The sequence below is a fragment of the Mesoplodon densirostris genome, chromosome 4 (assembly GCF_025265405.1).
Source record: "Mesoplodon densirostris isolate mMesDen1 chromosome 4, mMesDen1 primary haplotype, whole genome shotgun sequence".
In the NCBI taxonomy this organism is placed as follows: Eukaryota; Metazoa; Chordata; class Mammalia; order Artiodactyla; family Ziphiidae; genus Mesoplodon; species Mesoplodon densirostris.
In genome coordinates, this window is record NC_082664.1 from 69,568,596 (window position 1) to 69,583,203 (window position 14,608).

The 14,608-nt window shown below is 40.6% G+C and overlaps 1 protein-coding gene across 1 annotated transcript in view; it reads right to left on the minus strand.

The window, feature by feature from the left end:
• SCFD1 (sec1 family domain containing 1) overlaps window positions 1-14,608 on the minus strand; it is a 133,045-nt gene that overhangs the window by 99,196 nt on the left and 19,241 nt on the right. The gene's annotated exons all lie outside the window — the stretch shown is intronic.

The following is a 14,608-nucleotide window of genomic DNA, read 5'->3' on the forward strand; positions in this document are numbered from 1 at the left end:
ATCTACACGTGGAACAACTCCTACAGAACAACCACTGAACACTGGCAGAAGACCTCAGACTTCCCAAAAGGCAAGAAACTCTCCACGTACCTGGGTAGGGCAAAAGAAAAAAGAATAAACAGAGACAAAAGAATAGGGATGGGACGTGCACCAGTGGGAGGGAGCTGTGAAGGAGGAAAGGTTTCCACACACTAGGAAGCCCCTTCGCGGGCAGAAACTGCGAGTGGCGGAGGGGGAAGCTTCGGAGCCGTGGAAGAGAGCACAGCAAATGGGGTGCGGAGGGCAAAGCGGAGAGATTCCTGCACAGAGGATCGGTGCCGACCGGCACTCACCAGCCCGAGAGGCTTGTCTGCTCGCCCGCTGGGGCGGGCGCGGCTGGGAGCTGAGGCTCGGGCTTCGGTCAAATCCCAAGGAGAAGACTGGGGTTGGCGGTGTGAACACAGCCTGAAGGGGTTAGTGCACCACGGCTAGCCGGGAGGGAGTCCGGGAAAAAGTCAGGACCTGGCCGAAGAGGCAAGAGATTTTTCTTCCCTCTTTGTTTCCTGGTGCGCGAAGAGAGGGGATTAAGAGCGCCCCTTAAAGGAGTTCCAGAGACGGGCGCGAGTCAAGGCTATCAGCGCTGACCCCAGAGACGGGCATGAGACGCTAAGGCCACTGCTGCTGCCACCACCAAGAAACCTGTGTGCGAGCAAAGGTCACTATCCACACCTCCCCTCCAGGGAGCCTGTGCAGCCTGCCACTGCCAGGGTCCCGTGATCCAGGGACAACTTCCCCGGGAGAATGCACGGCACGCCTCAGGCTGGTGCAACGTCACACTGGCCTCTGCCGCCGCAGGCTCGCCCCGCACTCCGTGCCCCGCCCCCGCCCTGACTGAGTGAGCCAGAGCCCCCGAATCAGCGGCTCCTTTAACCCCGTCCTGTCTGAGCGAAGAACAGACAACATCCGGCGACCTACACACACAGGCGGGGCCAAATCCAAATCTGAACCCAGGGAGCTGTGCGAACAAACAAGAGAAAGGGAAATTTCTCCCAGTAGCCTAGGGAGCAGAGGATTAAATCTCCACAATCAACTTGATGTACCCGGAATCTGTGGAATACCTGAATGGACAACGAATCATCCCAAACTGAGGCGGTGGACTTTGAGAGCAAGATATATTATTTTTTCCCCTTCTCCTCTTTTTGTGAGTGTGTATGTGTCTGTGTGAGATTCTGTCGGTACAGCTTTGCTTTCACCATTTGTCCTAGGGTTCTGTCTGTCCGTTTTTTTTTTTTTTTTTACTTAAAAATTTTTTTCTTAATAATTATGTTTTATTTTAATAACTTTATTTTATTTTATCTTACTTTATTTTATCCCCTTCCTTCCTTCCTCTCTCTCTCTCTCTCTCTCTCTCTCTCTTTCTACTTTTTCTACCTCTTATTCTGAGCAGTGTGGATGAAAGGCTCTTGGTGCTGCAGCCAGGAGTCAGTGCTGTGCCTCTGACGTGGGAGAGCCAAGTTCAGGACACTGGTCCACAAGAAACCTCCCAGCTCCATGTAATATCAAACGGCAAAAATCTCCCAAAGATCTCCATCTCAACATAAACACCCAGCTTCACTCAAAGACCAGCAAGCTACAGTGCTGGACACCCAATGCCAAACAACTAGCAAAACAGGAACACAACACCACCCATCAGCAGAGAGGCTGCCTAAAATCATAATAAGTCCACAGACACCCCAAAACACACTACCAGACATGGACCTGCCCACCAGAAAGACAAGATCTAGCCTCATCCACCAGAACACAGGCACTAGTCCCCTCCACCAGGAAGCCTACACAACCCACTGAACCAACTTTAGCCACTGGGGACAGACACCAAAAACAACGGGAACTACGAACCTGCAGCCTGCAAAAAGGAGACCCCAAACACAGTAAGATAAGCAAAATGAGAAGACAGAAAAACACAGAGCAGGTGAAGGAGCAAGATAAAAACCCACCAGACCTAACAAATGAAGAGGAAATAGGCAGTCTACCTGACAAAGAATTCAGAATAATGATAGTAAAGATGATCCAAAATCTTGGAAATAGAATAGACAAAATGCAAGAAACATTTAACAAGGAACTAGAAGAACTAAAGAGGAAACAAGCAACGATGAACAACACAATAAATGAAATTTAAAATACTCTAGAAGGGATCAATAGCAGAATAACCGAGGCAGAAGAACGGATAAGTGAGGTGGAAGATAAAATAGTGGAAATAACTACTGCAAAGCAGAATAACAAAAAAAGAATGAAAAGAACTGAGAACAGTCTCAGAGACCTCTGGGACAACATTAAACGCACCAACATTCGAATTATACGGGTCCCAGAAGAAGAAGAGAAAAAGAAAGGAACTGAGAAAATATTTGAAGACATTATAGTTGAAACCTTCCCTAATATGGGAAAGGAAATAGTTAATCAAGTCCAGGAAGCACAGAGAGTCACATACAGGATAAATGCAAGGAGAAACATGCCAAGACACATATTAATCAAACTGTCAAAAATTAAATACAAAGAAAAAATATTAAAAGCAGCAAGGGAGGGCCTCCCTGGTGGCGCAAGTGGTTGAGAGTCCGCCTGCCGATGCAGGGGATACGGGTTCGTGCCCCGGTCTGGGAGGATCCCATATGCCGCGGAGCGGCTGGGCCCGTGAGCCATGGCCGCTGAGCCTGCGCGTCCGGAGCCTGCGCATCCGGAGCCTGTGCTCCGCAACGGGGGAGGCCACAACAGTGAGAGGCCCGCATACCGCAAAAAAAAAAAAAAAAAAAAAAAACAGCAAGGGAAAAATAACACACAAGGGAATCCTCCTAAGGTTAACAGCTGATCTATCAGCACAAACTCTGCAAGCCAGAAGGGAGTGGCAGGACATATTTAAAGTGATGAAGGAGAAAAACCTACAACCAAGATTACTCTACCCACAAGGATCTCATTCAGATTTGATGGAGAAATTAAAATCTTTACAGACAAGCAAAAGCTGAGAGAGTTCAGCACCACCAAACCAGCTTTACAACAAATGCTAAAGGATCTTCTCTAGGCAAGAAACACAAGAGAAGGAAAACACCTATGATAACAAACCCAAAACAGTTAAGAAAATGGAATAGGAACATACATATCAATAAATACCTAAAATGTAAATGGATTAAATGCTCCCACCAAGAGACACAGACTGGCTGAATGGATACAAAAACAAGACCCATACATATGCTGTCTACAAGAGACCCACTACAGACCTAGGGACACATACAGACTGAAAGTGAGGGGATGGAAAAAGATATTCCATGCAAATGGAAACCAAAAGAAAGCTGGAGTAGCAATTCCCATATCAGACAAAACAGACTTTAAAATAAAGACTATTAGAAGAGACAAAGAAGGACACTACATAATGATCCAGGGATTGATCCAAGAAGAAGATATAACAATTGTTAAATATTTATGCACCCAACATAGGAGCACTTCAATACATAAGGCAAATACTAACAGCCATAAAAGGGGAAATCGACAGTAACACATGCAGAGTAGGGGACTTTAACACCCCACTTTCACCAATGGACAGATCATCCAAAATGAAAATAAATAAGGAAAACACAAGCTTTAAATGATACATTAAACAAGATGGACTTAATTGATATTTATAGGACATTCCATCGAAAAACAACAGAATACACATTTTTCTCAAGTGCTCATGGAACATTCTCCAGGATAGATCATATCTTGGGTCACAAATCAAGCCTTGGTAAGTTTAAGAAAACTGAAATTGTATCAAGTATCTTTTCCAACCACAATGCTATGAGACTCGATATTAATTACAGGAAAAGATCTGTAAAAAATACAAACACATGGGGGCTTCCCTGGTGGCGCAGTGGTTGAGAGTCCACCTGCTGATGCAGGGGACACGGGTTCGTGCCCCAGTCTGGGAGGATCCCACATGCCGCGGAGCGGCTAGGCCCGTGGGCCATGGCCGCTGAGCCTGCGCGTCCGGAGCCTGTGCTCCACAACGGGAGAGGCCACAACAGTGAGAGGCCCACGTACCACAAAAAAAAAAAAAAAAAAAAGAAGTGGTCACTGAAGAAATCAAAGAGTAAATCAAAAAATACCTAGAAACAAATGACAATGGAGACACGATGACCCAAAACCTATGGGATGCAGCAAAAGCAGTTCTAAGAGGGAAGTTTATAGCAATACAGTCCTACCTTAAGAAACAGGAAACATCTCGAATAAACAACCTAACCTTGCACCTACAGCAATTAGAGAAAAAAGAACAAAAAACCCCAAAGTTAGCAGAAGGAAAGAAATCATAAAGATCAGATTGGAAATAAATGAAAAAGAAATGAAGGAAACGATAGCAAAGATCAATAAAACTAAAAGCTGGTTCTTTGAGAAGATAAAGAAAATTGACAAACCATTAGCCAGACTCATCAAGAAAAAAAGGGAGAAGACTCAAATCAATAGAATTAGAAATGAAAAAGAAGAAGTAACAACTGACACTGCAGAAATACAAAAGATCTTGAGAATTACTACAAGCAACTGTATGCCAATAAAATGGACAACCTGGAAGAAATGGACAAATTCTAAGAAATGCACAACCTGCCAAGACTGAATCAGGAAGAAATAGAAAATATGAACAAACCAATCACAAGCACTGAAATTGAAGCTCTGATTAAAAATCTTCCAAAAAACAAAAGCCCAGGACCAGATGGCTTCACAGGCGAATTCTATCAAACATATAGAGAAGAGCTAACACCTATCCTTCTCAAACTCTTCCACAATATAGCAGAGGGAGGAACACTCCCAAACTCATTCTACGAGGCCACCATCACCCTGATACCAAAACCCGACAAGGATGTCACAAAGAAAGAAAACTACAGGCCAATATCACTGATGAACATAGATGCAAGAATCCTCAACAAAATACTAGCAAACAGAAACCAACAGCACATTAAAAGGATCATACACCATGATGAAGTGGGGTTCATTCCAGGAATGCAAGCATTCTTCAATATATGCACATCAATCAATATGATACACCATATTAAGAAATTGAAGGAGAAAAACCATATGGTCATCTCAATAGATGCAGAGAAAGCTTTTGACAAAATTCAACACCTATTTATGATTAAAAAACCCTGCAGAAAGTAGGCATAGAGGGAACTTTCCTCAACATAATAAAGGCCATATATGACAAACCCACAGCCAACATCGTCCTCAATGGTGAAATACTGAAACCATTTCCACTAAGATCAGGAACAAGACAAGGTTGCCCACTCTCACCACTCTTATTCAACATAGTTTTGGAAGTTTTAGCCACAGCAATCAGAGAACAAAAGGAAATAAAAGGAATCCAAATCAGAAAAGAAGAAGTAAAGCTGTCACTGTTTGCAGATGACATGATACTATACAGAGAGAATCCTAAAGATACTACCAGAAAACTACTAGAGCTAATCAATGAATTTGGTAAAGTTGTAGGGTACAAAATTAATGCACAGAAATCTCTGGCATTCCTATACGCTAATGATGAAAAATCTGAAAGGGAAATTAAGAAAACACTCCCATTTACCACTGCAACAAAAAGAATAAAATATCTAGGAATAAACCTACCTAAGGAGACAAAAGACCTGTATGCAGAAAATTATAAGACACTGATGAAAGAAATTAAAGATGATACAAATAGATGGAGAGATATACCATTTTCTTGGATTGGAAGAAACAACACTGTGAAAATGACTCTACTACCCAAAGCAATCTACATTCAATGCAATCCCTATCAAACTACCACTGGCATTTTTCACAAAACTAGAACAAAAAATTTCACAATTTGCATGGAAACACAAAAGACCCCAAATAGCCAAAGCAATCTTGAGAAAGAAAAATGGAGCTGGAGGTATGAGGCTCCCTGACTTCAGACTGTAATACAAAGCTACAGTAATCAAGACAGTATGGTACTGGAACAAAAACAGAAATATAGATCAATGGAACAGGATAGAAAGCACAGAGATAAACCCATGCACATATGGTCACCTTATCTTTGATAAAGGAGGCAGAAATGTACAGTGGAGAAAGGACAGCCTCTTCAATAAGTGGTGCTGGGAAAACTGGACAGGGACATGTAAAAGTATGAGATTAGATCAGTCCCTAACACCATACACAAAAATAAGCTCAAAATGGATTAAAGACCTAAATATAAGGCCAGAAACTATCAAACTCTTAGAGGAAAACATAGCCAGAACACTGTATGACATAAATCACAGCAAGATCCTTTTTGACCCACCTCCTAGAGAAACGGAAATAAAAACAAAAATAAACAAATGGGACCAAATGAAACTTCAAAGATTTTGCACAGCAAAGGAAACCATAAACAAGACCAAAAGACAACCCTCAGAATGGGAGAAAATATTTGCAAATGAAGCAACGGACAAAGGATTAATCTCCAAAATTTACAAGCAGCTCAGGCAGCTCAGTAACAACAACAACAACAACAAAAACCCAATCCAAAAATGGGCAGAAGACCTAAATAGACATTTCTCCAAAGAAGATATACAGACTGCCAACAAACACATGAAAGAATGCTCAACATCATTAATCATTAGAGAAATGCAGATCAAAACTACAATGAGATATCATCTCACACAGGTCAGGATGGCCATCATCAAAAAAGTCTACAAACAGGGCCTCCCTGGTGGCGCAGTGGTTGAGAGTCCGCCTGCCGATGCAGGGGATACGGGTTCGTGCCCCGGTCTGGGAGGATCCCATATGCCGCGGAGCGGCTGGGCCCGTGAGCCATGGCCGCTGGGCCTAGGCGTCCGGAGCCTGTGCTCCGCAACGGGGGAGGCCACAACAGTGAGAGGCCCGCATACCGCAAAAAAAAAAAAAAAAAAAAAAAAAGTCTACAAACAATAAATGCTGGAGAGGTTTTGGAGAAAAGGGAACACTCTTGCACTGCTGGTGGGAATGTAAATTGATACAGCCACTATGGAAATCAGTATGGAGGTTCCTTAAAAAACTAAAAATAGAACTACCATATGACCCAGCAATCCCACTGCTGGGCATATACCCTGAGAAAACCATAATTCAAAAAGAGTCATGTACTAAAATGTTCATTGAAGCTCTATTTACAATAGCCAGGACATGGAAGCAACCTAAGTGTCCATCATCGGAGGAGTGGATAAAGAAGATGTGGCACATATATACATTGGAATATTACTCAGCCATAAAAAGAAATGAATTGAGTTATTTGTAGTGAGGTGGATGGACCTAGAGTGTGTCATACAGAGTGAAGTAAGGCAGAAAGAGAGAAACAAATACTGTATGCTAACACACATATATGGAATCTAAGGGAAAAAAAAAAAGGTCATGAAGAACCTAGGTATAAAATGGGAATAACGACACAGACCTACTACAGAATGGTCTTGAGGATATGGGGAGGGGGAAGCGTAAGCTGTGACAAAGTGAGAGAGTGTCATGGACATATATACACTACCAAAGGTAAAATAGATAGCTAGTGGGAAGCAGCCGCATAGCACAGAGAGATTAGCTCGGTGCTTTGTGACCACCTAGAGGGGTGGGATAGGGAGGGTGGGAGGGAGGGAGACACAAGAGGGAAGAGATATGGGAACATATGTATATGTGTAACTGATTCACTTTGTTATAAAGTAGAAACTAACACACCATTGTAAAGCAATTATACTCCAATAAAGATATTTAAGAAAAATTCCAGAAGTGGCTCTCTTATATAGCTTAAATGCTTATTATATTGGGCAGACACTACCTTCTACTGTTTCTAGTCATGTGATGATACAACAAATATATCCTTCACTGTACATAGACATGTTATAATTCTAATGACGAATTCTAGAACTATTCCTTCTCGATCACCCAAAAACAGTGTCATTTAAACTTATGTTAATTCTTAAATCAAATTTACTTAGCTTCTTAGACTCTAGGCAAATAGACACCTAAATAAGCATATTTCTTCAAATCTAAGATAATGCCATTATAACAGGCACTGCTATTTTATGTAGCACTAAGGAAGAATGAATGCTGTCAATAAAATTCTATAACACACCATCAATTTTAAGATACGTATGATTTCAGAGATGCTGAAATGTGAAAAACTGAGGGTCTGGAGCCTGTGTGAGGAAGATGGCTGAGCAGAGCAGTGGTTCAACAAAGACTGGGAGATTGGTTAAGGAATTGAGAATTGATAAATAAGTAATTATGTTGAGGATGTTGGGAGCCATGTTTCTCACTGTCAGCGAAAGAAATTATAAATTTGTAAAGGGAGAAGGAAAAGCTAGAATGAATCCTTTATTTCTGAATTGAAACAATTTCAGAGGTTATCTATCTCTGTCTAAATAGAGAGATAAGCAGGAAGATTTATAGCATTAAATATTGGTATAAATATTGATATACATGTATTTCTTACCTCTGTCCATTCAGAGGACCCAAGAACTGTCACATCCTAGCAGCAATGAGTAACTGATGCTCAGACACTGATTTCTAAACACCATTCTCCACAAAAAGCAACCAGGGCTCCTTAGACAAATGGCTGAATCTTGGGCTCTTACAGAGAAAGTACAAGATGAGACTGGAATATCTTATTATGGAAAAAAGTAAGGAAGTGATCAAAGAATGCGGGAGACATTTCAAAAGAAGTTGAGCAATGCTGCAGGATGTAAGATCAATACAAAAAAGTCAACTGGGTATCTACACACTTGCAATGAGTAACCCTAAAAATGAAATTAAGAAAATGATTCCATTCACAATAGCATTAAAAAGATATAAGGGAATAAATTTAGCAAAAGAAGTGTAAAACTTACATTCTGCACAGTACAAAATATTATTAAAAGACTGAAATAAATGGAAAGATATCTCATGCTCACGGATCAGAAAATTTAATATTGTTAAGATGGCTGACAATCATCAACAGGAAGACACTGGAACTCACCAAAAAAGATACCCCACATCCAAAGACAAAGGAGAAGCCACAATGGAATGGTAGGAGGGGCACAATCACAGTAAAATCAAATCCAATACCTGCTGGGTGGGTGACTCACAGACTGGAGAACACTTATACCACAGAAGTCCACCCACTGGAGTGAAGGTTCTGAGCCCCACGTCAGGTTCCCAACCTGGGGGTCCGGCAACGGGAGAAGGAATTCCTAGAGAATCAGACTTTGAAGGCTAGTGGGATTTGACTGCAGGTCTTCGACAGGACTGGGGGAAACAGAGACTCCACTCTTGGAGGGCACACACAAAGTAGTGTGTGCACTGGGACCCAGGGGAAGGAGCAGTGACCGCAGAGGAGACTGAACCAGACCTACCTGCTAGTGTTGGAGGGTCTCCTGCAGAGGCGGGCGGTGGCTGTGGCTCACCATGGAGACAAGGACACTGGCAGAAGTTCTGGGAAGTACTCCTTGGCATGAGCCCTCCCAGAGTCTGCCATTAGCCCCACCAAAGAGCCCAGGTAGGCTCCAGTGTTGGGTTTCCTCAGGCCAAAAAACCAACAGGGAGGGAACCCAGCCCCACACATCTGCAGTCAAGCGGATTAAAGTTTTACTGAGCTCTGCCCACCAGAACAAAAGTCAGCTCTACCCACCACCAGTCCTTCCCATCAGAAAACTCCCACAAGCCTCTTAGATGGCGACATCCACCAGAGGGCAGACAGCAGAAGCAAGAAGAACTACAATCCTGCAGCCTGTGGAACAAAAACCACTTTCACAGAAAGATAGATAAGATGAAAAGGCAGAGGGTTCTGTACCAGATGAAGGAACAAGATAAAACCCCAGAAAAACAACTAAATGAAGTGGAGATAGGCAACCTGCCAGAAAAAGAATTCAGAATAATGATAGCGAAGATGATCGAGGACCTCGGAAAAATGGAGGCAAAGATCAAGAAGACGCAAGAAATGTTTAACAAAGACCTAGAAGAATTAAAGAACAAACAGAGATGAACAATACAATAACTGAAATGAAAACTACATTAGAAGGAATCAATAGCAGAATAACTGAGGCAGAAGAACGGATAAGTGACCTGGAGGACAGAATGGTGGAATTCACTGCCATGGAATACAATTAAGAAAAAAGAATGAAAAGAAATGAAGACAGCCTAAGAGACCTCTGGAACAATATTAAACGCAACAACATTTGCATTATAGGGGTCCCAGTAGGAAAAGAGAGAAAGGACCTGAGAAAATATTTGAAGAGATTATAGTCGAAAACTTCCCTAATATGGGAAAGGAAATAGCCACCCAAGTCCAGGAAGCGCAGAGAGTCCCAGGCAGGTTAAACCAAAGGAGAAACATGCCGAGACAGGTATTAATGAAATTGACAAAAATGAAAGACAAAGAAAAATTATGGAAAGCAACAAGGAAAAAATGACAAGTAACATACAAGGGAACTCCCATAGGTTAACAGCTGATTTCTCAGCACAAACTCTACAAGCCAGAAGGGAGTGGCACGATATATTTAAAGTGATGAAAGGGAAGAATCTACAACCAAGATTACTCTACCTGGCAAGGATCACATTCAGATTCGAAGGAGGAATCAAAAGCTTTACGGATAAGGAAAACCTAAGAGAATTCAGCACCACAAAACCAGCTCCACAACAAATGCTAAAGGAACTTCTCTGAGTGGGAAACACAAGAGAAGAAAAGGACCTACAAAAACAAACCCCAAACAATTAAGAAAATGGTAATAGGAACATACGTAGCAATAATTACATTAAATGTGAATAGATTAAATGCTCCAACCAAATGGCACAGGCTCACTGAATGGAATCAAAAACAAGACCCATATATATGCTATGTACAAGAGACCCACGTCAGACCTATCGACACATATAGACTGAAAGTGAGGGGATTGAAAAAGATATTCCATGCAAATGGAAATCAAAAGAAAGCTGGAGTAGCAATACTCATATCAGATAAAATAGACTTTAAAATAAGGAATTTTACAAGAGACAAGGAAGGATACTACATAATGATCAAGGGATCAATCCAAGAAGAAGATATAACAATTGTAAATACATATGCACCCAACATAGGAGCACCGCAATACATAAGGCAAATGCTAACAGCTATACAAGAGGAAATCAACAGTAACACAATAATACTGGGGGACTTTAACACCTCACTTACACCAATGGACAGATCACCCAGACAGAAAATTAATAAGGAAACACAAGCTTTAAGTAACACAATAGTCCACATAGACTTAATTGATATTTGTAGGACATTCCATCCGAAAACAGCAGATTACACTTTCTTCTCAAATGCACACGGAACATTCTCCAGGATAGATCACATCTTGGGTCACAAATCAAGCTTCAGTAAATTTAAGAATATTGAAATCATATCAAGCATCTTTTCTGACCACACTGCTATGAGATTAGAAATAAAGTACAGGGGAAAAAAACCACATAAAATCAGAAACACATGAGGCTAAACAGTACATTACTAAAAAACCAAGAGATCACTGAGGAAATCAAATTAACCTAGAGACAAATGACAATGAAAACATGACGATCCAAAACCTATGGGATGTAGCAAGAGCAGCTCTAAGAGGGAAGTTTACAGCAATACAATCCTACCTCAAGAAACAAGAAAAATCTCAAATAAACAATCCAACCTTACACCTAAATGAACTAGAGAAGGAAGAACAAACAAAACCCAAAGTTAGTAGAAGGAAAGAAATCATAAAGATTAAAGCAGAAATAAATGGAATAGAAACAAAGAAAACAATAGCAAAGATCAATAAAACTAAAAGCCGGTTCTTTGAAAAGATAAACAAATTGATAATCTTTAGCCAGACTCATCAAGAAAAAGAGGGAGAGGCCTCAAAGCAATAAAATTAGAAATGAAAAGGGAGAAGTTACAACGGACATTGCAGAAATACAAAGCATCATAAGAGACTACTACAAGGAACTCTATGCCAATAAAATGGACAACCTGGAAGAAATGGCCAAAGTCTTAGAAAGGTATAACCTTGCAAGAGTGAACCAGGAAGAAATAGAAAACATGAACAGTCCAATCACAAGTAATGAAATTGAAACTGTGATTAAAAATCTTCCAACAAACTAAAGTCCAGGACCAGATGGCTTCACAGGTGAATTCTATCACACATTTAGAGAAGAGCTAACACCTATCTTCTCAAACTCTTCCAAAAAATTGCAGACGAAGGAACACTCTCAAACTCATTCTACAAGGCCATCATTACCCTGATATCAAAACCAGACAAAGATACCACAAAAAAAGAAAATTACCGACCAATAACACTGATGAATACAGACACAAAAATCCTCAACAAAATACTAGCAAACAGAATCCAACAACACATTAAAAGGATCATACACCATGATCAAGTGGGATTTAGCCCAGGGATGCAAGGATTTAACATACACAAATCAATCAATGTGATACACCATATTAACAAACTGAAGAATAAAAACCATGTGATCCTCTCAACAGATGCAGAAAAAGCTTTTGACAAAATTCAACACCCATTTATGATAAAAACTCTCCAGAAAGTGAGCATAGAGGGAAACTACCTCAACATAATAAAGGCCATATACAACAAACCCACAACAAACATCATTCTCAATGGTGAAAAACTGAAAGCATTACCTCTAAGATCAGGAAATAGACAAGGATGTCCACTCTTGCCACCATTATTCAACATAGTTTTGGAAGTCCTAGCCACGGCAATCAGAGAAGAAAAAGAAATAAAAGGAATACAAATTGGAAAAGAGGAAGTAAAACTGTCACTGTTTGCAGATGACATGACACTACACATAGATAATCCTAAAGATGCCACCAGAAAACTACTAGAGCTAATCAATGAATTTGGTAATGTTGCAGGATACAGAATTAATGCATAGAAATCTCTTGCATTCCTATACACTAACAATGAAAGATCAGAAAGAGAAATTAAGGAAACAATCCCATTCACCACTGCAACAAGAAGAATAAAATACCTAGGAATAAACCTACCTAAAAGACCTGTACTCAGAAAACTATAAGACACTGATGAAAGAAATCAAAGATGACACAAACAGATGGACAGATATACCATGTTCTTGGATTGGAAGAATCAACATTGTGAAAATAACTATACTACCCAAAGCAATCTACAGATTCAATGCAATCCCTATCAAATTACCAATGGCATGTTTTACAGAACTAGAACAAAAAATGTTAAAATTTGTATGGAGACACAAAAGACACTGAATAGCCAACGCAATCGTGAGGGAAAAAAACATAGCTGGAGGAATCAGGCTCCCTGACTTCAGACTATACCACATAGCTACAGTCATCAAGACAGTATGGTACTGGCACAAAAACAGAAATATAGATCAATGGAACAGGATAGAAAGCCCAGAGATCAATCCACGCACCTATGGTCAATTAAGCTGTGATAAAAGAGGCAAGAATATACAGTGGAGAAAAGACAGTCTCTTCAATAAGTGGTGCTGGGAAAACTGGACAGCTACATGTAAAACAATGAAATTAGAACACTCCCTAATACAATACACAAAAAGAAACTCAAAATGGATTAAAGACCTAAATTAAGACTGGACACTCTAAAACTCTCAAAGGAAAACATACGAAGAACACTCTCTGACATAAAGCAGAGCAAGATCTTTTTTGACCCACCTCCTAGAGTAATAGAAATAAAAACAAAAATAAAGAAATGGGACCTAATGAAACTTCAAAGCTTTTGCACAGCAAAGAAAACTATAAATAAGACAAAAAGCCCTCAGAATGGGAGAAAATATTTGCAAATGAATCAATGGACAAAGGATTATCTCTACAATATATAAACAGCTCATGCAGCTCAATATGAAAAAAACAAACAACCCAGTCAAAAAATGGGCAGAAGACCTAAATAAACAATTCTCCAAAGAAGACATACAGATGGCCACAGGCACATGAAAAGCTGTGCAACATCACTAATTATTAGAGAAGTGCAAATCAAAACTACAATGAGGTATCACCTCACACCGGTTAGAATGGGCATCATCAGAAAATCTACAAACAACAAATGCTGGAGAGGGTGTGGAGAAAAGGGAACCCTGTTGCGCCATTGGCGGTAATATAAACTGATACAGCCCCTATAGAGAACAGCCTTAAAAAACTAAAAACAGAATTACCATGTGACCCAGTAATCCCACTACTGGGCATATACCCAGAGAAAACCATAATTCAAAAAGACACATGCACCCTAATGTTCACTGCAGCACTATTTACAATACCCACGTCCTGGAAGCAACCTAAATGCCCACTGACAGACAAATGGATAAAGCAGATGTGGTACATATATACAATGAAATATTACTCAGCCATGAAAAGGAACAAATTGGGTCATTTGTAGAGACTTGGATGGACCTATAGACCATCATATAGAGTGAAGTAAACCAGAAAGAGAAAAATAAATATTGTACATTAACACATATATGTGGAATCTAGAAAAATGGTACAGATGATTCAGTTTGCAAGGCAGAAATAAGAGACACAGATGTAGAAAACTTTTGGACACCAAGCGGGGCAAGTGGGGCTGGGATGGGGGCTGGTGCTGGTGGGATGAATTGGGAGATTGGGATT